Source organism: Capsicum annuum, chromosome 4 (genome assembly GCF_002878395.1).
Source record: "Capsicum annuum cultivar UCD-10X-F1 chromosome 4, UCD10Xv1.1, whole genome shotgun sequence".
NCBI classification, from domain to species: domain Eukaryota; kingdom Viridiplantae; phylum Streptophyta; class Magnoliopsida; order Solanales; family Solanaceae; genus Capsicum; species Capsicum annuum.
The window spans coordinates 132,982,058-133,009,793 of NC_061114.1; the positions used below are offsets into that span (position 1 = coordinate 132,982,058).

General features: G+C 33.2%; 1 long non-coding RNA gene and 1 pseudogene across 1 annotated transcript; one reads left to right on the plus strand and one right to left on the minus strand.

Moving 5' to 3' along the window:
• LOC107869010 overlaps window positions 1-27,736 on the plus strand; it is a 149,488-nt pseudogene that overhangs the window by 97,758 nt on the left and 23,994 nt on the right.
• LOC107868090 lies at window positions 9,709-27,641 on the minus strand. Its single transcript, XR_001673633.2, has 4 exons — window positions 27,087-27,641; window positions 26,977-26,998; window positions 17,363-17,573; window positions 9,709-9,997 (listed from the first exon to the last, which is right to left on the minus strand). It is a non-coding gene; the product is annotated as an uncharacterized LOC107868090 (long non-coding RNA).

A 27,736-nucleotide genomic window follows, 5' to 3' on the forward strand; every position in this document is an offset into this window, starting at 1 on the left:
AGGAAAAATGGTTTGTCTCCTAGCTTAGAAACATATGGGGTATTACATCTTCGGTTTGCATGGGACTTGTGGTATCTGTAACGGCCAGGCCCTAGTTCGGATCGTGATAATTATGTCTTGATTTATGAGATATGCTATAGTTCTTGCCTTAGAGGCACGACTTAGCCAAGGACTTTCAAGCAATAAGTTATGCCCCATTGGCAGGAGTTGATACTACCGCATCGGGTCTTGATTTATGAGATCTTCTATAACTCTTGCCTTAGAGGCAAGACTTAGCCCACAAGTTATGCCCCACGGACAAGAGTTGACATTAACATATTGTTTTTGATTTATGTGATGCTCTATTAGTCATGCCTCTAAGACAACACTTAGCCCAAGAACCTCCCCAAAAATAAGTTACGTCCAATGGGCAAGTGTTGATACTACCACATTGTGTCTTGATTTATGAGATGTTATATAAATTTTGCCTTAGATGCAAGACTTAACTCAATGATTTTCAAAAAAGTTATGCCCGACGAGCAAGACTTGACACTACCACATTGTGTCTTGATTTATAAGATGTTCCAAACTTTTATTTTAGAGGCAAGACTTATTCGAAGGACTCACAAACAACCAGTCATGCCATTAAATTTACTTTGATGTCAAATAAAAAAGATCCTTTTACGGATTATCCGACTTTCTATTTATCAGAAAAATATAATAGAAGTTGGGAGAAAAAAGAAAAAAGAGAAGAATAAGAAAAATATTAATAAAAACAAACATGAGAAGGAAAAAATAAAAATAGAGTTTGAGAAAAAATGACAACAAAAAATGAGAAATGATAAAAAAAAAAAAATGGTTGAGACAAATGAATTAAAAAAGAAAAAAAAAAGAGAAATGAACAAATAAATAATGTTTGAAAGAAAAAAAGAAAAAAAGAGGAAAATGGTAAATGAAAAATAAAGGTTGAGACAAATGAACTAAAGCAAAGACATATGAGAATGAAAAGTTTAAAAATATTTGAGGTGTTGATGGGAAAAAATATACATGTACTGTATATAAAGGGAAGGAAAACTAACTTTTAAAGACTTTTCTTATGGGGCACAAAAAACTAAAGTCATTCACTATGGGGGTCATCCCATGTAATTTTCTGGACTCTGTCTACTTTTAAATCCTAGAAAAAGGAATGGGCCTATTCACGTCCGATCAAGTGTGAGGAAATTACGCGTAAACTACAGAACTAGCCTTTGTAGAGGGTGGCTTTGCATTTTTGTCCAGTATAAGAAAAGTCCAACAAAACTAGCCTTCCTTTTTTTATGTTCTAATTTAACATACATGTGTTGCACATGTATTTTGCATATTAAATTAAACGAGGATTTTGACACAAATCTACTTTTCTTTAAAAAAAAAAAAAAAAAAGATATGTGTAGACATCTAAAATAAACTTATCAAAAAATAAAATGTAAATCACAAAATAAATAAATAGAGATGATTTTATTTATCAAAATTGTGAGTACAATTTTGTAGTATTTTTTACCTTTCTTTTCTAAATTGTTTTCGTGATTCTAGAATGTAGGATTTCGAACCTTCTCGTGATGTTTTTGATCGCCAAAAATATAGAGCATCACTTTGATATATCAAGTTGATTTCGATAAATTTTACTTTTAATCACTTATTGACAATTCTAGATTTTACATTTTTTTATTACTTTGATTACGTGTCATGATCTTTAGGTAATCGTATATTGGATTATGAATCATTCGTAGGAATGCCCTTATTTTGAGGGGGCTTTTAATTTTTGTTCTTCAAATTTATGGTCTTTAATTTTTATCGAGTTTTTATATCTTATAAATAAATAAAGAATCACAGAAAATTTAAAAAATTACACTTCACCCTCGTGGGACTTCTCTACCTGCACAAAGAAATGTTATACACGCCACCCTGTAAGACCATACTTATAATATTACACATATATTGTTGTCGTCGTTCTTGTGAAAATTCAAATAAAAAGGAAATGTGTGTTTGTTAGTGACTGCTGATATTAAAGTTTAACCAAATTTATTGCTTGTAATAATAAATATTATATGTATTTTTTTTATCTTGGAATATATAGTTTATAGATTAGCTAGTTTTTTGTTCTCTCTCGTGGGAATATCTTTTCAAGTTGCATTGTATATATTAATATAGTATATCAACATTGTAGTCGATCAAATAAAATTTATATGCATCTGACTTCATTCACCTCGTGAATGAGTCTAACCGCCCACAATAAAATAAAATGCTTTAATCACAAACATTATTAGATTTTGTAATATAAATTATCTAATTTAGTATATATGTGTTGCACGTGTGCATCACGACAAGTCAATCATTATAAAATATATAAAAGAATATAAATTATTGAAATATAGCAATTATCATTAAAAAACATGTAATATTTGAAAACTAATTTGAAAGAGATTTTTAAGTCAACAAAAATAATCAAGAGAAGCATTCCTCCTCCATATAAGTTACTATCAAAAAAAAATCTACTACTACTAATTAAATTAGTTGTGCTTACCTTCTCAAAACTAAAGTCTTGAGAGTATAGCGAGATAAAACAATCTTAAAGCTCTAAGTTCAAAAATATATTTTAATAAAATTAATTTTACTTGATATTATTTTAAAAGGATTCAAACTTTTGTGTAAAGAAAAGTTATAATCCCACTTTAATTATAATATATGAATCATTATGACAATTAACATGATGACCCTTCATTATCTACCATCTAAATCATATCGGCTAAACTTCATGGACTAATTGAAGTCCGAAAGAATTTTTTTTAATGTATTTAAATTCTAACATTTTATAAATAAATAAATAAATAATAGCTATAACTTCAATTAATTTTAAAGTCTTGAATATTAGCATAATAGTTAAATAACAATTATGTGAGAAAAGTAGTAAATTACAGTTTTGTCTATTGTAAGGAGACTATTTATATATGAAATATTTTTTAATTGATTTAAAGTTTTAAACATTCGAACATTAGATGCAATTTATAACATTTTTCATATAATTTTCGACCATCTAAATTTTATATTTTAAATATTAAATTAATCTACTTTAATTCAACTTTAAAGTTTAATCAAATTGATCTTGAAAAACAGTTCGAAAAATAAAAATGAAAGAAGGAGTAATTAACAACTTTGTCGATTATGAATACTATTTACGAAGGTTAAAAGAGCTTTTCCTAGCTACCTTTATTATTGTCGTTTTTTTCTTTTGACGTGACATAATTTTTTCAATAGAAACTTAAATATATAAACTGAGTTAATACAATATTGCAATGAAATAATTTTAATTATAATCTCTTGGTGTTATTGTACATTAAAAACTATCTTTTCTTGAACAAAATCGAATTCTCAACACAAATATACAAGTATCATATAAATCACTGATAACCAAATTATAACAACTATGCTTTAACCGTTGAATTACAATGGGAAGTACTGAAATTACAAGTCACTTAAAGGAAAGAAATAAGAATAGAGATGAAAAGTTTAGACTCTATAAAGAAGATGTGAGGAACATACATTTTCTTCACGATACACATAAAACTGTTCTTTCTAATCCCTTATCATTTTAAATCAGTTGCTAATTAGGTATGAATCTCAAATAAAACTCTTCAATATGTTACTCGGCCCAATAGTTACAACATAATCAATCTCACTAACCATTTTAGTCCATAGGATCTTATGGAGTCACCATGGCTCACAACAATACTTCTGCCCTAAAATAGAACCATGTTCTTAAGGTTCAAGTGATTCCACGCTGACATTACAGTGGTAATTATGGAAAATCGAGAATGTGCGTATTAGAGTGAAAAATTAATCAAGAGTTGTCAACCTGAAGTACTGATGAATCAAATTCAGTGTGATCTGAGATGGATTTATGCACCTCGGTGTTGTTATTTATGTTTATATAACTTTGATCTGAGGACTTATCTTGTGCATAATGATGTAATATTTGTATAAATGAGAATCTAAGTATGTAGTTATGTGTTTTTAGTGTTAAGGGTGTGTTCATAATGATTTTTGAGTCAAAAGACTAAGTTAAAGTTTAAACGCGAAAACTAGTACTCTTAGCTCAAGCTATATTCCTTTCTAGTTCATCGTGTTGGATTCTATATGGGTTTGAGCTCTAATTCATAGTTTGTATTGTTATAGAAAGCTTGGTGAGTTGATCAAGATGATGTATGGATGATATAAAAGCTGAAAATCTGTAACACCCCGAGATCCTATCCCGAGATGTCACAGGTGCTTATGGACCCGAAGGATCATAAGCTAACCCTTTACTGATATCTGTACCTGTACACTGCATAATATATGAAATAAATGCGGAAACTGAACATAAGATTCAACACATCTATACATACTCAAAATTGAAAACTGAATACTAATACATCCATCATTTGTCTAAAAAGCCTCTAAACTGTATGAACTGTGGAGTTGATGAAACAAGTCCCCAACTAACTTCGTCCACTGAAAATAACAAAAAAATCTGATGCAAATAATAGAAAACTAAAACTTGTCCTCGAAAGAAGAGGACTCACTGCTATAACTACTACTGCTGACAGGGACTGAACTGCAAAGGAAACTTTGGATCCTGTGCCTCTAAACCTATGGTGCCAAATAAAAAACCATAGCGCAAATGCGTCAGTACAGGAATGTAATGAGTATGTAGATGAGGTAGGCTAATGCAAGGGCTTATACATGAACATAACTTAACTGAATAATATGCAAGAGCTGAATTAGCATACATAAAGAATCTGTATTTATTGAACATACTGCACATATTGTCACTGAGCATACTCAGAATAACTCTGGTAACTGATACTGAATATACTAAAATTCTAAAAGTTCTGGACATATTGAGACTACGAGTATCTGAAGCTTCTGAAACTGATAGCAACCCTATCTAATAGGTTGTCTCCGAATCTGCTAATAATAAGAATGATTGACTGAAACTGAGATCAACCCTATCCAGCAGGTAGTCTCTGAATCTATGGATAATAATACTACTTGATAATTGATTTTGAGATTTGATAACTGATTTTGAGATCGGCCTATCTAGCAGCGGATCTTTGAATTTGCAGATAATCATACTTGATGGCCTATATCTAACATCCTTGCATTTTGTACACTGAACTGAGCTCTTTCTTGAAGTCTGAGACTAATTTTGAAACTGAGACTGTGGAAAGTAGTCTTCTAACCGACATACCCCACCTAGCTAAGTCGAGGTCCAACCTGTGCCCCAGTTGGAAGGGTGTCAATACCGCGCCACTGGTAAAGACAACTTTATTTGACCCTCATCTATCAGGTACTCAAACGAGAATGGTGGATCCCTCATCTAACAGGTCAATCCACCTCATCTACCCTCAACTAGTAGGTATGATGTCTCAACTTATGCTGGCTACGTACTTCAGGAGCGCAAGGATTTCTTCTAAGAATCACACCCTCTACTAGTAGGTGATTTCCCATCCTTGAGCTCACTCGGTGCTGAATCCTACTCCTAACTGAAAGACACTGATATGATTCGTAACTGAACTTAGACTGATCTAAATATGATACTGATCATGTTTCTCAAGAGATCTAACTGAGTTATGCTGAGATTACTTAGTTCTGTATCTGACGAAAAAAGGTATCGAATCATGGTATCTGACTAACGATACAGAGCTTGAATAAATTACTCAAATCACTTCTGAGATTAGAATTGGATCATTTGAATACTATCAGATCTAAGCTAATTTATAGGACTAGGGCTAGATTACTAGTAATACAGTGATTACAAAGATTTTTAAGATTATAGAGTTTTCTTATTTTCTGCACTTATCTGAGGATACAGAGTTCTGTAGTTCACTGAGTTTTGAGAATTGTGGCTCGATTGGAATTATCATGAAACTAACACCGGCTCTAGGCAACAGCTCTATTGTCAGGTATAAATACCCCCAGGACTCGATAACATAAAAGTGAAACATAATCATGCTTGTATCACCACGATCATCCATTCATCATCACAATCATTCATTCATCAACACAAGCATCATGCATTTAGGAAAAATAGGCCTCTATTCATCATCACAATCACCAAAGGGTCGCTTTAAGCATCTCAGAATAATAATCATATAATAACATAGGAAAAATATGCTATTAGATCGTACTCCATTCAACAAGATTTTTACCTCAACTATTTTCATACCTATATCAGTCTTGACATATGCTTGGGTATCACATGGCTTAGAGAAACTTCATACTATCATGTCATAATTTACTTGCTAACCACTTGGCATGTATTAAAAACTTAGCATATGTCAAAGGGCACATAATTGGGGAATTTACTACTATCACATCTCCACTTGTTCACTAAGGTCCTTCAACAAACACTAGACATGCATAGGTTCACACTTATTTAGGAATTTCACACTATCATGGTACAATTCATTAACTAGGGCATTTCGTGACACTCATAGCTCTCAAAGTCTTATACATGGAGTGGAGTACATATAACAACATGCCATACATCCATCGACCTAGCTTCACAAACATTTAATCAACAATCATAACACATAACAATATCTTAAAAGTCATTATTTCCATAAAGGTGTAGCATGCATTTGTCATTAGATCACAATTTAACTACAATTCTTGATTTTTAGTCTCTTAGATATTTTATCGAACACCTTACATGCACAAGTTTGGCATAAGTATAATAACCCAACTACTCATCATGAACAACCAAATGTACATGTTTCCAACTCATATATTATCATATATTCATACAAAACACATAAATATCCCATATTGGAGATCATTCAACATCAACAACAAGTATATAATCCATTTACCACACAAATACCACATACTAAGGCCAAGACTTGATTCTTGTAGACAAACATGAATCACAACTCACAAGAATCATTAAAAACTCATAAACATAAATATTGGAGATTTAAAAAAGGGTAATTAAGATTCTTGGATGAAAGGGACCCAAGAATCAACATCTACATACCTTGGGGAAACTTCTTTCTTAAAGGTTCTTGGAGAGATTCTTGATTTCTTGACTTCTCTTGATCTCTCTTGATTTTTCTTGAAGAAGAAATATAGGTTTTGATCATGGAAAGAAACCCTAATTTGATATTTTGGATGAATGAGAAGTTATAAATTTTGATTTGGGGTGATTGGATATTAAATAGGGTGAAAAATGACCCAAAAATCCCTTTAAAATGGTGCTTCAGCGCTGTCTCGGACAATTTTGACGGTCAGAGTGACGGACCGTCACTCTGGTGAATAACCATCACTACCACCGTCACTTTTGGTCCATAAAAGTCCCTCACTACTTCAATTTTGATGGCCAAAGTAGCGGTCCGTCACTAACTTGACGGTCCGTCAGCTTGTCCGTCACTCCTAGATAGCTCAAACAACTCTCAGTAAAATAACCATAACTTCTTACTCCAATATCAGATTTTGGTAAAATTGGTATCATTGAAAATATAATTCAATTCTCTATCTCTTGGTGGGTCATGATATCAAAAATTCTTTGTATAATTGGAGATATAATCATTTGAAGTTGAGTATGACAATGTCCTTCTCAAGAATTCAATCAGTAAGGGATGTTTTGATTCGTCTAATAGCTAGGACGTATTTAAGGCCTTAATACACATCAAAATTGATTATAAAACTACCAAATTACTATATTTATTTATTATGAGCTTGAATCATGGTTCTACTATCGGTTGGGATTCTCAGGGTATTACAATTTCTCCCCCTTGGGAACATTCGTCCTCGAATGTTGCTTGATAGACTAAGAATACGGATCAACAGAACTTACTCAAGACATGGAAACATCTCAAGTCATGACTACGCTACTGGAACGACTGACATACTGAGTTCTCACACTGGGCATGCATATCTGATGCATGGATGTCCAATTAAGCTAATTTTCGAAAGCACGACTAGACAATGCAATAACAACTGATGGTAACTTCATAAAGAAAATATGAAAATGCATCTAGATGAATATAATGACATGCAACATCATAATACCATGGGGTATCTCTCCCTTAGGACTCTATGTCCCTCTAAACACACTTGACTGAAATACTGGGGCGATACGCAGGGCATCTACAGACTAGGTCGTAATTGACCGAATGAGATCTGAAACTCATGCATGACTCATGCTAAAATTCAAGCTCAAAATGGAAGCAAGGGATCTAAAAATTCATATCACAAAGATGAAGGGCTTATAACCTACCCGGATCTATGTTAGGGAAATCTTCATGATCTTGGTGAGTCTGAAGTGCATAAAATTTATTATGAGTTGAAGAACGACTGTGCTGACTTCGGGGACCTGGATTAGGAAAGTCTTGAACTTTGTGACCTGGCTCGCCATATCCAAAACACACATCACTACCAGCTCTACATACACCTTTATGATTCTTACCACATTCTTCACATAGCGGGTAGGTAAGACCCCTACTCTCACTACTCTAGATCTTGGAGCATCGTGTACTAGCTGAGGATGGAGCTAGAACTAAAAAATCCTAACTATGGTGAGAACGGTTACCACTCTGTGACCCTGCTTAGGAGAAACTATAACTACTTCTTTTGGCTCTCTTACTCACTCTCTCTCTTTCTTTCATTTTATCTGCCTCAATTTGTTACATATACGTCATTAGCCTAGAAAGATCCATATCTCTATTGAGCATAGCAGCTCTGCACTCTTTCAACATATAACTCGACACCCCAAACAAAAACTTACTCATACTCGTTCTAGGGGTTAGCTATCAAGTCAGGAACATACTTAGATAATTGGTTAAATTTAATACAATACTCTTTCATGGTCATGGAACCTTGACTTAGGTTTAAGAAATCTTATACCTTAGCCTCTCTCATTTCTAGCAGAAAGAATCTATCTAGAAAGGCACTCTGAAACTCTAACCAAGTCGCAGGAGCTACATTCTCCCCTCTACTCTTCTCCCACAGTACTACCCAATCATGAGCAACATCTTTTAACCTATAGGATGCTAACTCAACACTCTCCTCCTCAGAAACATGCATAATTTGGGTGATCTTCTTCACCTCTTCTAAATAAAGCTGCTGATCCTCACCTACTACTGACCCAAAAAATTCTGGCGGGTTCATTTTCATAAAACTTCTAACCCTGGCTACGACGGAATTCCCATCTTGCTATACTGGTACTGTAGCCTGATAATTGGCCTGAATATTAGTCAAAACTTGGGCTAGAGCCTAAAAAGCTACTTGAAACTCTGCATATGACACACTCTCATTCTCAGGATCTACTGGCTATGGGGGCTGGTCATCCACATCATGGACAAAATCTTTGTGAGGAGGCATACTCTGTAATTGAAAGAAAGAAGTGAATTAGACTGAGAATCAACTTGAGCTCATGCTTAATCGTACAACATGATCATTGAAAGAAGGGAAACTACTCCTAAGAACCTCTTATAGCCTCTTGTACATAAATGTGGTGCGCTACACACCCATGCACAAGACTCTACTTGATGCGGATTTTTTTAGACTCCCTAGGACACTCTTGAACCTTAGATTCTGATACCAAGTTTGTAACGCCCTGAGATCCCATCTCGAGACGTCACACGTGCTTATGAACCCGAAGGACCACAAGCTAACCCTTTACTGATATCTATACCTGTACACTGCATAATATATGAAATAAATGCAGAAACTAGCCATAAGGTTCAACACATCTATACATACTCAAAATTAAAACTGAATACAATACATTCGTCGTCTATTTGAAAAGCCTCTAAACTGTACGAACTATGGAGTTGATGGGACAAGTCCCCAACTAACTCCATCACCTAAAAATAACAAAAAATCTGATGCAAATAATAGTAAATTGAAACTCGTCCTCGAAAGAAGAGGACTCACTACTATGACTACTGCTGCTGACTGGGACTGAACTGCTGAGGAAACTCTGGATCTTGTGCCTCTAAACCTATGGTATCAAATAAAACACCATAGCACAAATGTATCAGTATAGGAATGTACTGAGTATGTAGACGAGGTAGGATAATGCAAGGGCTTATACATGAACATAACTTAACTGAACAATATGCAAGATCTGAATTAGCATACATAAATAATCTGTAATTACTCAACATACTGCACATACTATCACTGAGCATACTCAAAATAACTCTGGTAACTAATACTGAATATACTGAAATTCTAAAATTTCTAGATATACTGAGACAATGAGTATCTGAAGCTTCTGAAACTAATAGCAACCCTATGTAACAGGTTGTCTCCAAATCTGCTAATAATAAGAATGAGAGATTGAAACTGAGATCAACCTTATCTAGCGGGTAGTCTCTGAATCTGTGGATAATAATACTACTTGATAACTGATTTTGAGATCTGATAACTGATTTTGAGATCGGCCTATCTAACAGCAGAGCTTTGAATTTGTAGATAATCATACTTGATGGCCTGTATCTAACAGCCTTGCATTCTGTACACTGAACTAAGCTCTTTCTTGAAGTCTGAGATTGATTCTAAAACTGAGACTATGGGAAGTAGTCTTCTAACTGACATGCCTCACCTAGCTAAGTCGGGGTCCAACCTGTGCCCCAGTTGGAAGGGTATCAGTACCGTACCACTGGTAAAGATAACTTTATTTGACCCTCATCTAATAGGTGCTCAAACAAAAATGGTGGATCCCTCATCTAACAGGTCAAGAAACCTCATCTACCCTTAACTAGCAGGTATGATTTTTCAACCTATGCTGGCTACGTAGTTCGGGAGTGCAAGGATTTGTTCTAAGAATCACACCCTTTACTAGAAGGTGAGTTCCCATCCTGGATCTCACTAGGTGCTGAATCCTACTCCCAACTGAAAGACACTAATCTGATTCTTAATTAAACTTATATTGAGCTAAATTTGATACTGATCATGTTTCTCAAGAGACCTGACTGAGTTACGCTAAGATTACTTAGCTCTATATCTAACGGAAAAAAGTATCAAATCATGGTATCTGATTGACGATACAGAGCTTGAATAGATTACTCAAATCACTTTTGAGATTAAAATTGAATCATTTGAATACTAATGGATCTGAGCTAATTTATAGGACTGGGGCTAGATTACTAGCGATACAGTGATTATATAGACTTTTAAGATTACAGAGTTTTTTTATGTTATGCACTTGTCTGAGAATACAAAGTTCTGTAGTTCACTGAGTTCTGAGAATTGTGGCTCAATTGGAATTATCGCGAAACTTACACCGGCTCTAGACAGCAACTTTATTATCAGTTATAAATACCCTCAGGACTCGATAACATAAAAGCAAAACATAATCATGCTTGTATCATCACGATCATCCATTTATCATCTCAATCATTCATTCATCAACACAAGCATTCAAGCATTTAGGAAACATAGGCCTCTATTCATCATCACAATCACCAAAGGGTCGCTTTAAGCATCTCGGAATAATAATCATATAATAACATAGGGAAAACATGCTATTAGATCGTACTCCATTCAACAAGGTTTTTACCTCAACTATTTCATACCTATATCAGTCTTGACATATGCTTGGGTATCACATGGCTTAGGGAAACTTCATACTATCATGTCATAACTTACTTGCTAACCACTTTGTATGTATTAAAAACTTAGCATATGTCAAAGGTCATATAATTGGGGAATTTACTACTATCACATCTCTACTTGTTCACTAAGGTCCTTCAACAAATACTAGACATACATAGGTTCACACTTATTTGGGGATTTCACACTATCATGGTACAATTCATTAACTAGGGCATGTCGTGACACTCATAGCTCTCAAAGTCTTATACATGGAAGGGAGTGCATATAACAACATGTCATACATCCATCGACCTAGCTTCACAAACATTTAATCAACAATCATAACACATAACAATATCTTAAAAGTCATTATTTCCATAAAGGTGTAGCATGCATTTGTCATTAGATCACAATTTAACTACAATGCTTGATCTTTAGTCTCTTAGACATTTTATCGAACACCTTACATGCACAACTTACGCATAAGTATAATAACCCAACTACTCATCATGAACAACCAAATGTACGTGTTTCCAACTCATATATTATCATTGATTCATAGAAACCACATAAATATCCCATCTTAGAGATCATTCAACATCAACAACAAGTATATAATCCATTTACCACACAAATACCACATACTAAGGCCAAGACTTAATTCTTGTAGACAAACATGAATCACAACTGACAAGAATCATTAAAAATTCATAAACATAAATCTTGGAGATTTAGAAAAAGGTACTTGAGCTTATTGAATGAAAGAGACCCAAGAATCAATATCTACATACCTTGGGAAAACTTCTTTCTTGAAGGTTCTTGGAGAGATTCTTAATTTCATGACTTCTCTTGATCTCTCTTGATTTTTCTTGAAGAAGAAATATGGGTTTTGATCTTGGAAAGAAACCCTAATTTGAAATTTTGGATGATGAGAAGTTATGAGCTTTGATTTGGGTTATTGGGTATTAAATAGGGTGAAAATGATCCAAAACTCCATTTAAAATGGTGCTTCAGCACTGTCTCAGACAATTCTGATGGTCAGAGTGACGGACCGTCACTCTGGTGACTAACCATCACTCCCACTGTCACTTTTGTTCTAGAAAAGGCCCTCACTACTTCAATTTTGACGGCCAAAGTAGCAGGCCATCACTAACTTGACGGTCCATCAGCTTGTCCATCACTCTTGGATAGCTCAGACAGCTCTCAGTAAAATGGCCATAACTTCTTACTCGAATATCGGATTTTGAAAAATTGGTATCATTGGAAAGATAATTCAATTATATATCTGTTAGTAGGTCATGAGCTCAAAAATTCTTTGTATAATGGGAGATATTCTCATTTGAAGTTGACTATGGTAATGTCCTTCTCAAGAATTCAATCAGTAAGGGATGTTTTGATTCGTCTAATAGATAGGACGTATTTAAGGCCTTAAAACACATCAAACTTGATCATAAAACTACTAAATAAATAAGACTTATTTATCATGGGCTTGAATCATGGTTCTACTATCGGTTGAGATTCTCGGGGTATTACAAAATCTATAGAAAAAGTTACCACAAAGCTTGGACTTGAAGGACATATGCTTGGGACAAATCATGTGACCAAATATGGAATTTTGAGCATCATTGGTGAGCCACGAACCCTATGCACCACGATAAGGGCGTGACACTCCCTTGGATTCATTGTTAGTTGACACAAAATAGTATGCCTCCACGATATTGGCATGCCATAACCCCTAATCCATGTGATAAAGTTGTGGCACGGTGCTATGTTAAAAGTGAGCGTCTTGATCCTAGTATAAATAGGATATTTAAACTCTTATGTTACCACCTTAGATGTCCTTGGGGCTTTAACACATGATTAAGGAGGCTAAAATTAGGGTTTTTATTCTTTTACTTTAGTTTATCTTGGATTATAGCATGAATTATTTCATTATGACTCGTGTTACGTCCATGAGTGGCTAAACATCCTTCTCCAGGGTTAAGGCCAAGAACATGATTACTCGTGTTATGAATTGACTTGGTTTTGCTCTTATTTATTGAAGCAGAGTATAGTGCACTATAGGCACTGAGAGAGAAAAATTTCTTCTTTCTTTTCCTTTTGGTTTATTCACTGGTTTGAAACTTAGAACTTATTTTTTTATTGATTCTTGGGGTGGTGGTATTCTTGAATGAATTCTATTTGAACCAAATTAGCAACAGTATTATTGTCTGAATGGGTTAAAGATAGTGTTGAGCCCCAGCCTCCTCTTGGTGGCAATGATAGCACTGATTTCTTTTTTCGTTCTTCTGTACGAAGGAAAAGAAAGAATAAAAAGTACATTTATTTTAAAACTGCTTGAAAGGTTCCACACAAAAATGGCTCATAACTAGGAAAACATAACAACATTGTCTCCTAGCTACTTTCCATATGGTAATTGAAGTCAAACAAGAGCAAACCAGGTGTAATTCAGTCCTTATTCCTAGTAATGATTCCCAAAAAAGGAAGACCTTACTAGACCGAGGTGTATTGTTATAGGGACTATACTTTATAAGAGAATGACTAAGGTAATTTCCAATAGTTTCTATTGAAAGACAGACTAACTCTTTAAAAAGGGTCCATTGTCATTTGGTTAATAAGCCTATTGGCCGACATTGGCATTAAGACTTAATGAATTTATTCACATATACCTACTTTATTTATACTTATCATTGTTGGTTGTTATTATATCCTTTTTATTACTATTTTATGGATTTACGATCCTTAGAATACATGTTTAATTCTATTGTGAGACCAGAAAGAGAAACGATAGGATAAAACGTCGAATATAGGGAATAGGATTGTAATAACTGTTCATTCAATGGAAGTTATAATTTTTGTTTAGGATAGAAATATACCAAATACACCTTATTTAGCTCAATTACAGGATGAAATATGAATGTATTTAACTTTGTTCTCACATCCCCACACAATGATGTAATTATGGGGCTAGGTTGGATAGTTGACTAGAGGTTCGAAAGACCGCAGACATAGTATAAATCCTGTTAACCAACAACCAAGATAATTAACTTAACCAACAATGTTATATAGATGAGTATTATTATTTGTAGTGCCTTAGGCCTGGGTTTCTCCCCATAAATGTACAAAATCTTTATTTTACCGCATTGTTTCTGTTTTCACTTAGCTATAACTCTAAAACTTTTATAGTTACGTTTGCATTAGTCTAATCTTAATAGTTGAACTAGTCTTAGATAGTTTTTAACACTAGTCTCTGTGGGATCGATACTTGGCTTTCTTTAAGGCCACTATATTAATTGGGTGGACCACGTACACTTGAGTGTGTGATTGGGGGCAATAAGTTTTTAGCATCGTTGTCGGGGATATGTAAATAGGAAAATTTCTTAGTTTAGTTTTGTTTTATGATTTCGTAAATGCTAATTACTTGATCTTAGCTTTTGAATTCGCAGGCACAGGATTTAAAATGTAGTAAGCTAGCAAGGGACCGACAGTTAGTTGAGCTATATCCTAAACTCGAGCAATACTTGTATTAGTTTGCAGACCCATTGCATAAGATAGATTTAAGCTGAAACAAAAAATGGTGCAACTTTTGCATAGCAAAAAGAAGTTCATCAGCTTGTTACAAAAAGGATCCATAAGTTCACTTATAGAATTTCTTAGACATAGATGACACATTCATACCTGATGTCGCCAAAACTACCCCTTCTTAGAAGAATAAAGCAGTCACTATCAAAATATAGTAACCCAACTAGATTGGGTTCGATCTGACAAAGAATACATCAGATTTCTTTCTTGAACTTATTGAAATGCAAAAAAGTAAACAATCTAAGACGAAGACTAGGGTTGTATTGTAACATCCCAAGTCTACACCCTGGACATCACAGAGTGCTTACAATCCTGAAGGACTACAAGCTAAGCCATGACTGGTACTTGCTGCCAGTACTGAATAATAATAATGCTAACATGTGCAGAAACATAACTAAACTGCCACAATATTCATAATCTAAAGACTGATAAATATAGCAACTGCTAATAATATCTAAAAACTGAATATGTCTGAACTAGTCTAGTTTGAAAAGCCTTTATTGAATTGTCTGAAAATGGAGTTGATGGGAAAATCCCCCCAACTAACTCCAACTAATAAAATACTAAATCTGTTGTAATACTGAAAAAGATAATATCCTTGATGGATAAGGACTCACTACTGAATCTGCTGCTGCTAACTAAATCTAGCTAAGCGCGATCAGGAGTCTGACCATCCGAACCTATGATATAAGACATCATATTGCAAGAAAAAGAGTATGCATCAGTACTTTGAATGTACTGGTACGATAATTGTGGTAGGTTGATATACATGGGATCACATGCATGAGCAATAACTGACTAAATGATATGTATATAACTAAATGAGAGTACATGAATAACTGAAACTATTATAAATATTGGTTATGCAATACTGTGCATAGATATATACTGTATCTGAGATCATACTAAAACTGAAAACTGATTCCTAATAACTGAGAGTCTGATATCTAAGATTTACTAGTAACTATATTACTGATAATTAGGTGACTGTTTTTGACAGAACCTGATTATAACCTGAGTTGGGGTCTAACCTGTGACCCCAGTTGGAAGTGTTATCACCTTCCCAAGGGATACTAAAAATGCTGGGTCAACCCTAATCTGACAGAAAGACTCATGAATTATATATATATATGGTTGTATCAACCTTAGTCTGGTAGGAGGACGTCTTACCCTACGCTGGCTATGTAGTTCTATAATGCAGGTACTGCTACTAAGGGTCAAACCCTCTGCTGGAAGGAATTCCCCCATCCCTGGGTTCGCTCGGTGCTGAATCCTACTCCAAACTGAATAGACACTGATAACTAGATTGTACTAAGCTTGACTGAACTGACACTGATCGTGCTGATTGACTGAACTGGACTAAGTTCACTGAGTTCTGTAATTGACTGAGTACTACTGTTTGGGATGTTATTAAGACTATTCTGTAGCTACTGTGATTCTAGGTAAACAGCTAGATTTTTGGGTATTGAACACCCCCAGGACTCGATAGCACAAATAGTAAAGCATGGCATGATCTTGAAATCATAGCAATAATTGCTTGTTAATAATGCATTCATTTAGACATTTTGTCGAACACTTGAGAGACATGAACTTGTACATGAATGAGAACACATGTTAACATGTCATGATTACACTATTTAATTCACATGGACATTCTATCAAACACTTACAAGGCATAACCTTATACTTGGGCATGAGCAATATGCTAATACATTATGACTATAATAATCAATTCACAATTCAAGGGTTTTTGACATGGGAATTACATCAATCATATACATTCTATTTTATATTCATGAAACTAGCAATTAAATCTTGAATTGAATCCCATACAATAACACAAACATAAATACAACCCAATTTGTGTATGTATATCATGAAGCTATTAACTTGAAAGTTTAAAAAGTGTTCTTAAACTCCAAGGGTGGAAGGAAACCCAAGGATGAACACCCCACATACCTTGATTATTAATTCTCTAAAAGTTGTTGGTGCTTTCTTGAGCCTAGGACTTGAAATTAAATGATCTAGGGTTTTATTCTTGAGAGAAAGTGAGTGATTTTGCCCTTAGAAAAGTTTGATTTTGTGTTTTAGGACTGAATAAAGGTGGAAAAATTGACCCAAATACCTATCTGGATGCAAATTTAATTACTGAAAAATGTACCCAATAACACACAGACCAACTCACCGAATCATGGGGTCGATAGAAGGCCGACGCGATGCATCAAGATTGCTTCGGCTCACTAAAATTTGCATGGTTGAGCTGGTGACAATATTATTGACGCGATGGGCGATGCGGCACGTCGAGATCGCATCAATCCACCATTTTAGGCATCCAAATGTGCCTCAAATGACTTCTAAAAAATCTGAAACTCATCCGAGAACACCTATTGACATCCCTGATCATGAATCAATCTAAGAATCAACATTTTAAGGTCGTAAGGGTCAAAAATAAAGCCATTAAAATATCAAGGCTAAAATAAGACTAAGTGTCAATACTTAGCATGAATTTTTCTATGTCTGTGACCTCTTTGGAAATGCTTTATATGACTGAAATGACTGGGATTTTATGGGGTCTTACATGTGTTCTCCCTAGCTTCTAACACTGTAAATTTATCGTGCACTAATGAACTATTCCAATACCTTGCATGCAGAATTTGATAAGTCATGTACCATCAATTGTCTTGTGGACTTATTGATGTATTTTACCCTTTATCTTTTGAGTCTCAGGGCATTGCTTTACTAACTCTTATCCTAGATCCTAGTTAACTATCACCTTGAGTCTCTAGTTATTAGATGAAAGATAATTGTCTTATCTAGATGATGTAGATTAGCCTAGATCCACAAATAATATCCAAATTACAATTATGATCTTCTTTCCCTACTCTCTACCTCCCTTGTGTAGCAAGTAGTGGATATTGGCAGGATTTTAATGTTGGCCACTGCTAAGAAATCAATAAAAAGAAAGAAAATCCAATATATGCAAGAATCTTTATCTAGAATGACTTGGCACTTCCTCTACTTTATTGATCTACTAGGGTTCCCACAACCCTAGCTAAGGGATTTAGCTGCTCAAAGTTATGAGATCATTCATGGAATTCATAGACAAATTCATATAACTAATATCTTCTTCGGGACTATCTAAATCACCAATAGTCCAACGAGGTATTAGCTCACACCTTTGTAAAAGCTCTTAACCATAATACATAAATTTTTCTAGATTCAACTACAGGTGGTAAAACTATGGGAAAAATGTATAATGAGCTTTATACCTTGTTGATCTGTATTACATAAGAAAATCCTGACTAGCATAGTGATAGGTCCAGAGGTGTAGTGAAAAAGTTAGTTGGTATGATGGAAATGGATCGTATCACAACCTTAGCTACCCAATTGTCAAAAATGCAGAATTAGATGATGAATCAATTCAGCAAGTTGGGTGTGCACCAATTTACAACAAATCCTGAGTTGGTGAACTTTGTAGGCAATGCTCAAAAGTCAAATTATGGTAATTCCTATAACGACAAGTGGCAGAGTCAACCAAATTACTCTTAGGACCATAATAAGTAGTTTTAGCAATAGCAGCAGCAGCAGCAAAATACACAGGCTAGTAACATTGAGAAAACTTTAAAGAAGATCCTGGTCAAGCAAGAAGAAATGGTTGTTGAGATAAAAATCAGTAAGTAGCTTAGATACAGCTAGCGCATCAGTTGGGGAAACTAGCCCAAGAATAAAATACCAGGCCTTAAGATGGTTTTCGAAGTGATAATGAACCTCTAAAGCAAGTTATGGAAATTATTTAAAGGAGTGGTAAGAAGCTTAATGACAAGCCTCAAAAGACAAAAAAGGAGGTAGATACAGAGTTGGTTCTAGAATAAGTTGCGGGCAAAGATACTGAAAATATGGGGAAGTATGAGTACCCAAAAGTGAAGTCTGCTAAGCAAGTGAATGAAATACTATCACCACCATTACCTTAGAGGCTTAAGAAGGCCATGGAGGATGCTTGCTTCAAGAAGATCTTTAATAGTTTTAGAGAAATTCACATTAACCTTCCTCTTTTAGATGTTTTGCAGGGAATGCCCAAGTATGAAAAGTACTTGAAGGACATGGTGACTAATAATATGAAGCATTAAGATATAGAGATAGTGACACTTACTGAGGAGTGCAGCTCTAGTGATGAAAAAGATGCCTAAGAATCTTAAGAACCTAAGGAGTTTCACCCTACCCATGCAGATTAGTGACAATAAGTGGTCCATGCCTTGAGTAATTTGGGGGAAAGTATAAATTTGATATCCCTATCAGTGTTTAACACCCTTGGGTTAAGAAAGTTGTGACCATGCTCTATGGTACTACAAATGGCAGACAAAACCCAAGTCAGGCCTTAAAAAATTATTGAGGATGTGCTCATAAAGGTTGGTAAGTTTATAATCCCTGCTAACTTTATTGTTTTGGATTACGAAGCAGATAACAGGGTACCAATCATTTTGGTATATGCATTCTTAGCAACGGGAAAATCATTGATAGATGTGAGAGAGGGCACTCTCAGGATGAGATTGGATGATGAAGATATAGTATTCAAAGTTTATAAGCCACTCAATCAACCTTCCCACTATAAAGATTTATGTATAATAACCATGATTGAAGTGGATGAGTGTGGGGTGGATTCCAAACCACCAAGGACCTCTTGGGACTGTCTCATAGGACCACCTAAGTCCAAAGTTGTGATGATTGAGAAGCCTATAAAGGTTGTTGTTGAGAAAGTTGAAGACCTTAATATTTCACACTCAAAAAGTTAGAAACGAATGAGAAAATGATATCCAAGTAAGAGAAAAAGGATGAAGAAATATGTATAAGATATACTGATATGGGTCATGCTGTGATACTAAATCAGGCGCTGTTTGGGAGGAAAACGAAGTTAGGTAGGTTTTATTTTCAGTATTTTAGTTTTTACTTCACGTAGTTTGTTTTTGTTGAGTCACAGGTTAATGGAAAGTTTGAGTACCAAAAATTAAGCCAAGGAGTATGGTAAAGACTGGGTGTGGCATCCACCCAACCTCACTAATATTTAAAGATGCTGCTAGATAGGCCTAGAGGCCTCAGTGAGTATTTTTATCCTTTTTTTTAAATTGTACTTTGGGTACAAAGTATTTTTTTAAGTGTGGGGTGAGGAACATCTCCATTGTTTTGGGAGAAGTAATGTTATAGAGTTAATGTTTGGTTGTTTTCTAGTTTTTGAGTAAATTTGAAAAAAAAAAATCAAAAAGATTTTTGCTTCTTAGGATTTTAATTATTAGTGTCAGTCTAGTAGGTTCACACTTCATCCACCCCGTGGTCGTTCTTTTTGGTTTTTTTTCATGGGGGCACCCTTTGAACCTAGTATCTTTTTTCTTTCTAGAAATAACTTAAAATTTTTGGTGTCGTATAATGGAGATGTTCTTGTTGGTGCTATGTATGATTGCATGATGCAAGTTGGTTTGTATGTAGAAGAATGTTGGTTGTGTTGAATTACTACTTTTGAGACACCTAGGCTCATGAATGTGACTCTTGACCATTGTCGGTTTAATGTTGAATTCATGTTATTTTTTGGTTTAGAGTCTATGATGATCCTACTTGAGTTGAGCATGTACCATGTGTGTGTGAGGTTGTTGTATATTTTTTGTTATATCTGGATATCTAGAATTTTCCTGGTGTGTGTACAAAATAAAATAAAGAGTGTGGGTTTAGGAGATGGTATAGGCATTTCTTTGATAGCCATGTTCATACCCTCGTTCACCTATCCTTGTGCATATCTTAGTTAACCCCGTTGAGCCTTAGAATATTTTCTTTGGTAGCCTCCTATGTGGTTTGTATCCCCTTTTTTGGTTGACTTTAGTTTGATCCAAAGCTTCTAAGTGCTTAGTTTATAAATTAAAAAGGTACATAAGTAAGAAAAATAAGAAGAAGAGAGGTGAAAGTATGCCCCAAGAAAGTAGCTAGTGGTGTTACAAAATTTATGTGCTTAGAGTGGGAGTGATACACTAAAAAAATTTGAATCACATGTTGATATAAGATACTCCCTTACCATTGTATGTGTAAACTATCTTAAATAGATGGGGTATAGTAAAATAAAGTGTGAGGTAGATGTGGGGAAGTTGGTTGTTTAGAGAAGAGTTCAATGATGAGTATTGTGATGTATTAAAGCGCTTAGGGAAGATAGTTTCTATTACTGGCCAAAATAGTTCATACTCATCCCTTAGCCTATATTACAACCCTTAAAGTCCTAGTTGATCATAAACATTAACATTCTGTCATTAGTGGAGTACTACACTAAGGGAAAGCTTATGGTTCATCTTGTGTAACTTGTGAATTATTTGGGAAAGAGAGCGTAATTCAATTACTATACCCATTTATGTGACAAACTCATCTATGTGAGTGATTATGGGTAACTCTCTTGTTATTAGGCACATGTTTGATGATACTTAGACGATTTCTATAATTTCTATGATTTCTATGATTGATTAATATGCATGAGTTTTCCAACTTGATGGAGTCAATTCTTGAGGTTAGGATGTTTTGAAGTAGTGTTCTTGAGCTTTCAAATGTATATAACATGCTTAGTGCTAAACTTTCTATCTGTCTAGTCATTATAGTGCTAGCTTGAATGTCTTGATTGTAATAATAGGGTTGAATTCTTTCTTATATATGATGCTTAAGGTAAAGAGTTGTTCGAGGACGAACAAGGCTTTAAGTGTGGGATGATGATCTAAGGTGGATTTATGTACCTCAGTGTTGTTATCTATGCTTATATAGCTTTGTTTTGAGAACTTTTCTTGTGCGTAATGATGTAATATTTGTATAAATTAGAATCTAAGTGTGTAGTTACATATTAATAGTGTTTAAGGTGTGTTCATAATGATTTTTGAGTCAAAACTCTAAGTTAAAGTTCAGATGCAAAAAATAGTACTCTTAGCTTAAGCTATGTTTCTTTCTAGTTCGGCGTGTTGCATTCTATATGGTTTTGAGCTCTAATTCATGGTGTTTATTATTATAGGATTCTTGGTGAATTTATCAAGATAATCTATGGATGATATAAAATCTAGAAATCAATATAAAAAGTCACCACAAAGCTTGGATGTGAAGGACAAATGCATGGAGCAAGGAATGACCAAATCTGGAATTCTAGGAATCATTAGCGTACCAAGAGCCCTATCCACCGTGATAAGGGCATGGGAATTCCCTTGGATGCATTTTCAATTGGCATAAAACAGTGTGCCTCCATGATATTGTCTTTCCATGGACCCTAAGTCACGCGATAAGATCGTGGCATAGTGCTATGTTAAAAGCGGGCAACTTGGTCCTAGTATAAATAGGACACTTAAACTCTTATATTACCACCTTGGATGACCTTGGGGATTTAACACACGATTAAGGAGTCTGAAATTAGGGGTTTTAGTCCTTTACTTTAGTCTATTCTTGGATTATAGTATGGATTATTTCATTATAGTTCTTGTTACGTCCATGAGTGAGTAAACACCTTTTTTTGGGGGGTTAAGGCCAAGAACATGATTACTCGTGTTATGAATTGACTTGGTTTTGGTTATTTATCATTGTTTGTTTTTTCTATCTTTTTTATAATTATTTTAATTATTCTCAACCCTTATAATACATGCTTAATTCTATTGTGATCCCGGAAGGAGGAACGATAGGATAGAACGTGGGATATAGAGAATAGGATTGTAACTATTCATTCAACGGAGGTTATAATTTGTGTTAAGGATATGAATATACCTAATAAACTCTATTTGTATCATTTATGAGATGAAACATGAATGCATTTAACTTAGTTCTCACATTTCCACTAAACAATTTAGTTGTGGGGCTAAGTTGGATAGTTGACTAGAGGTTTGGAAGACGGTATTCATAGTATAAATCTTGTGAACCAACAACCAAGACAATTAACTTAACCAGTGTTATTATATAGCTAATTATGATTATTCGTAGTGCCTTAGCCCTGGGTTTCTCCCCATAAGTGTTTAAAACCTTTATTTTACCGCATTGTTTCAGTTCACATTTAGTTATAACTATCAAACTTTTGTGGTTACCTTTGCATTTGTCTAATATTAATAGTTGAACTTGGATAGTTTCTTAACACTAGTCCCTTTGGCATCGATATTTGGCTTTCTGTAAGGAAACTATATTACTTGGGCGAACCACGTACACTTGCGTGTGCGCTTGGGCACAACACAGTGCCCTTTGCAGACCTTATACCTCTAATCAATTTGTTAATATTTCCTACAGAAACTTAAATCTAGAGGATTGAAGGTCTTCTATCAAGTAACACCTTGATTTCCTCCTCTTGAGCTTTGTTTTGAAAATTAACTTCTTGGACGACTTTATTTACAACAACCAAAGAATGAGTCTCCCTACTGGTACAACTAATATTGAGCCTCCACAATAAATTTAAGATAACAAACTTGATACATCATGGGGAGCTGCAATTTCAAACTTTAAAACCACCATACATTACTCAGAAAATTGTCAGAGTACTTCTTTATCATATCACGGGAATCGAGTTGTCAACTATTTGACACAAACGTCATCTCGTCTATAGTAACATCTAGAACCTGTGATTGTAGTTTATGTATAAACATTTTTGGATCTCCTAAAATAGTAAACATATTTTTCAATGACCTAAGCTGAGCTATGACCAATAATAAGAGAAGTCCTTACATCGGGGCAGGCAGATGGTCCACCTAATTATTTTAACAATAGATCTTAAAGCTAACATTTTGAGTATTTACGTTTTTTGAAAAAGGTATGCCTACATGAATAGGAGAGTCAATCAAATCTGGTTAGCAACAAAGGAAAAGTATTATATCTAAAATCACTATATTATATATATATATATATATATATATATACTAGTTTCATGAAAGTATATAAATAATAATTTATATCAGATATTTTTTTTACTTTATAATCAGTATATCTAATCATCTACTAAACAAGTCCTCTTGATAAGTTTTCATAATTATTAGTGTTTTTAATCACATAATTGGATAATTTTAAATAAAAACATTATTCATGATGAAGAAGATATTACCAGAGAATTAGAATAAAGGCTACAAGTAATTTGATATTTTATATAATGACATAATTTAAAATATGTAATAATTACGCTTCGATGAAGATCATAAATAGAAAAAAATATTGATATTTTTATAAAACTTGCAAGATATTTATTTTCTTAGATATAGCTAAAAATAAATTTATTTTGATATTTATAGAGTTTTAATTTTCCTCATAATTTTAGTGGCAATAGCCTTTGCTAATTACATTTTTTTCATCTTATAAAATCATTCGAAAAAAGTCAATGCTTTCAAGTTTATATTATAATTATAATAATCATAACGTCAAATCAGAGCCTTTATATAAATTAATTTAATAAGAATATATAAGGATATTAAATGATAATTCTAGCTAACTTGTACTCGTCCCTATACTATAATATACTGTAATAGCATAAAGAAGTATGAGGTTGTAGTTGAAATCATTGAAAACTTTCATTTTGTAGGAAAATTTAGCTTGAATATTATTGATTTAAAATGAAAGGAGTTTTAATTAAATAGTAATCTAACATGTGGCAAGAAAAAATCAATTATAAAAACTCAAGTGTAATGGTCTTAACAAAAAGAATAAGGGGGACAATGAAAATATTCAATTGAAAAACACCATTAATTATCATGTGTAGTAACTGTATTTCACCAAAAAATTGAAATATCAAAAAAGCTCTTGTGAAGGCTACCAAAATCTCAAGATCCTCTATGCTTTAGTGGTAAAAAAAGATATCTTTTCTTCAAAAGTTGTTCAAATTTTATTGATTTATTTTTAAAAAGACAATTTGACTTACTTTACAGCTAAACTGTGCTATATTAAGTCAATAAAATTAGATATTAGATATTCAAAACTATATGAAAAATAAATTCCATAAATTGTAATGATAGTATCAACATAATAATATTGTTTTCTTAAAACATTGATTAAAGTTCACATAATTTGATCTTCATAAGTGAAATGTGACAAATATTTTAAGATGAAAAAGAAAATAACTTAATAAAATCAAAAGAAAATTCAACCAATTACAAAGGTTCGTGTGGCAAATCTTAAAAGTAGACTTATGAAAAAATAATGCCACATGTAAAACTTTCATACCATAAATTTTAATGTGAGGACTACCAAAACTTTTATTCTCTCTCATATATCTATTATATATTAAAAGTGTAAAATCCCTTAAAAAAGTAATTTGAACTTTTTACCCTTTATTAAAAGACTCATCTTTAGACAAAACTGTCTTTTCACTATTTTTTAAATTTATTATTTTTTATTATATTAACTAGACTTTCTAAAATGTATGGGACTCCTAAAATATATGGTAGGAATATTAATTAATATTTTCCTTTCTATTAGACTTCCTAAAATATATGGAAGTCCTAAAATATATAGTACGAGAATTAATTAATATTTTTTCATTCTACTGCTCAATTAGAAAAATACTCCTAAAATAGGACTCTATTAAGAAAATACTTCTATAAATATTGAGATATACGTTAAACTAGAGAATAAATCAATTTTCCTATTGGGAGAATAAAATTGATGCTCATCTAACTTGATTCGACTGCATGTCTAGATTGGTGGATGCTTGATTTTCCAACCCTCAATGTCTTCACTGTTTTTATCAATATAATAGAATTCAACATATATGTGTGTGTGTGTGTATATATATATATATATATATATATATATATATATCTTCCTTGTTTTCATTCAAAATCATTATTTAGGGTTAAAATTTTCGCGTAGACAAGAATTAGTTGGTTTAAAATCAAAGCTTTGTGACCACTATTATATTTTTTTTATAGTTTACAGGTCATAGATGAATGTCGGTTGACTTTGAAGAATTTCTTGTGTAAAGTTTAGGTTTAATTGTATTGTTTTGATATCTTTATTATCTTATTATTTTATTTTAATTTATAGATGCAAGATGAATGTGAGTCGGCTTTGAAATTTTTTTTAGATAAAGGTTAGATTTAATTGTATTATCGTAATATCTCTATTAGTTTGTTATTTTGTGGTAGTTTACAGTTCGTAGATGAATATCGATCGGCTTTGAGAAATTTTTGTGTGTAAAATTTTAGCTTAATTGTATTGTTTTGATATCACTTTTATCGTATTATTTTGTTGCATTTTACAGGTGATAGATAAATGTTGATCGGCTTTGAGGAATTTTTTTATGTAAAGTTTAGGCTTAGTTGTATTATTTTGATTCTCTATTATCATATTATTTTGTTATTGTTCACACATGATAGATGAGTGTCAGACGACTTTTGAGAAAATTTTTGTGTGTAAAGATTAGATTTAATTGTATTATTTTGATGTCTCTATCATTGTATTATTTTGTTACAATTTACAAATGGTAGATAAATGTCGATCGTCTTTTTAAAATATTTTTGGTAAAGATTAGGTTTGATAAATAAATTCTCCATCTTTACACACTTTGATAAATAATATCTCCATCTTTACATACTTAAAAGATGTTAAATTTAATTATTATATTTATTTTTATTATTTAAAAAAATATCTTATTTAATATAATGTTTGAGCTCATTAAAATGAGTTACACGCGCAAGACGCGTATACCTAAACTAGTAATATAAATATATATAACACAACCTATAGAGACTAAAGAATATATGTGAAAATAGTAAAAAAGTTAATAACCAAATACATGATGCACTATAACAAAAATAAAATATTGACTTTACTTACTTTTGTCTCCATTTTCTTTTGGCTACAAAAAAACAAACAACACCAAAGTTGAAAAAGAACTACAACAATATTAAAAAAAATAATTGGGAAAAAATAATGTAAATACTAACCTCAATAGGTTTTAAAGATTGAGAAACAAATTGATTATGGCAACCAACCCTTAGTAACTGAAGAACAACAAACATCACAAGAGCCGGATCTCCTGATTTGGATACCTCACTCGGGGTCTACCAATAGGTGCATTATGCACCACCAACAACAAAAATAGACAGATAAAGAACTTCAATATGATCAATAAAATTTTTTGATGCACTATGCTTGTAGAAGAAACTCCCATATATAACATTAAATTTGTACTATTATATAATATTTAAAGATGCTATAATTATAAAAGTAAATTCAAATATATAATACTATCCAACCTCTCCATGATAAGAAATTGAGCTCCACATTTTCTTGAGAAGTTATGGAAGTAGTGAAATTTTGTTACCTTTATTTCATTGAATCTCTGTCAAGTTGCACTATGAGCCAAGTTTAAAAGATATTTTTGGTGCCTTTGTTAAGGGCTAGAACAAATTTTGAAGAAACTAAGGAATTATTTCATGAATGACAAATTGACGATTTATGACTTCTTTTATAGAAGAAAGTATAAACCAAAAAGGAACGAAAAGACCAAATATTATAGAACTCCCATCCGTAAAAGGAAGCCTAAATATTAGAAAAATTTACTACTGGAAACTTCTAAAGGAAAGAATTGCTA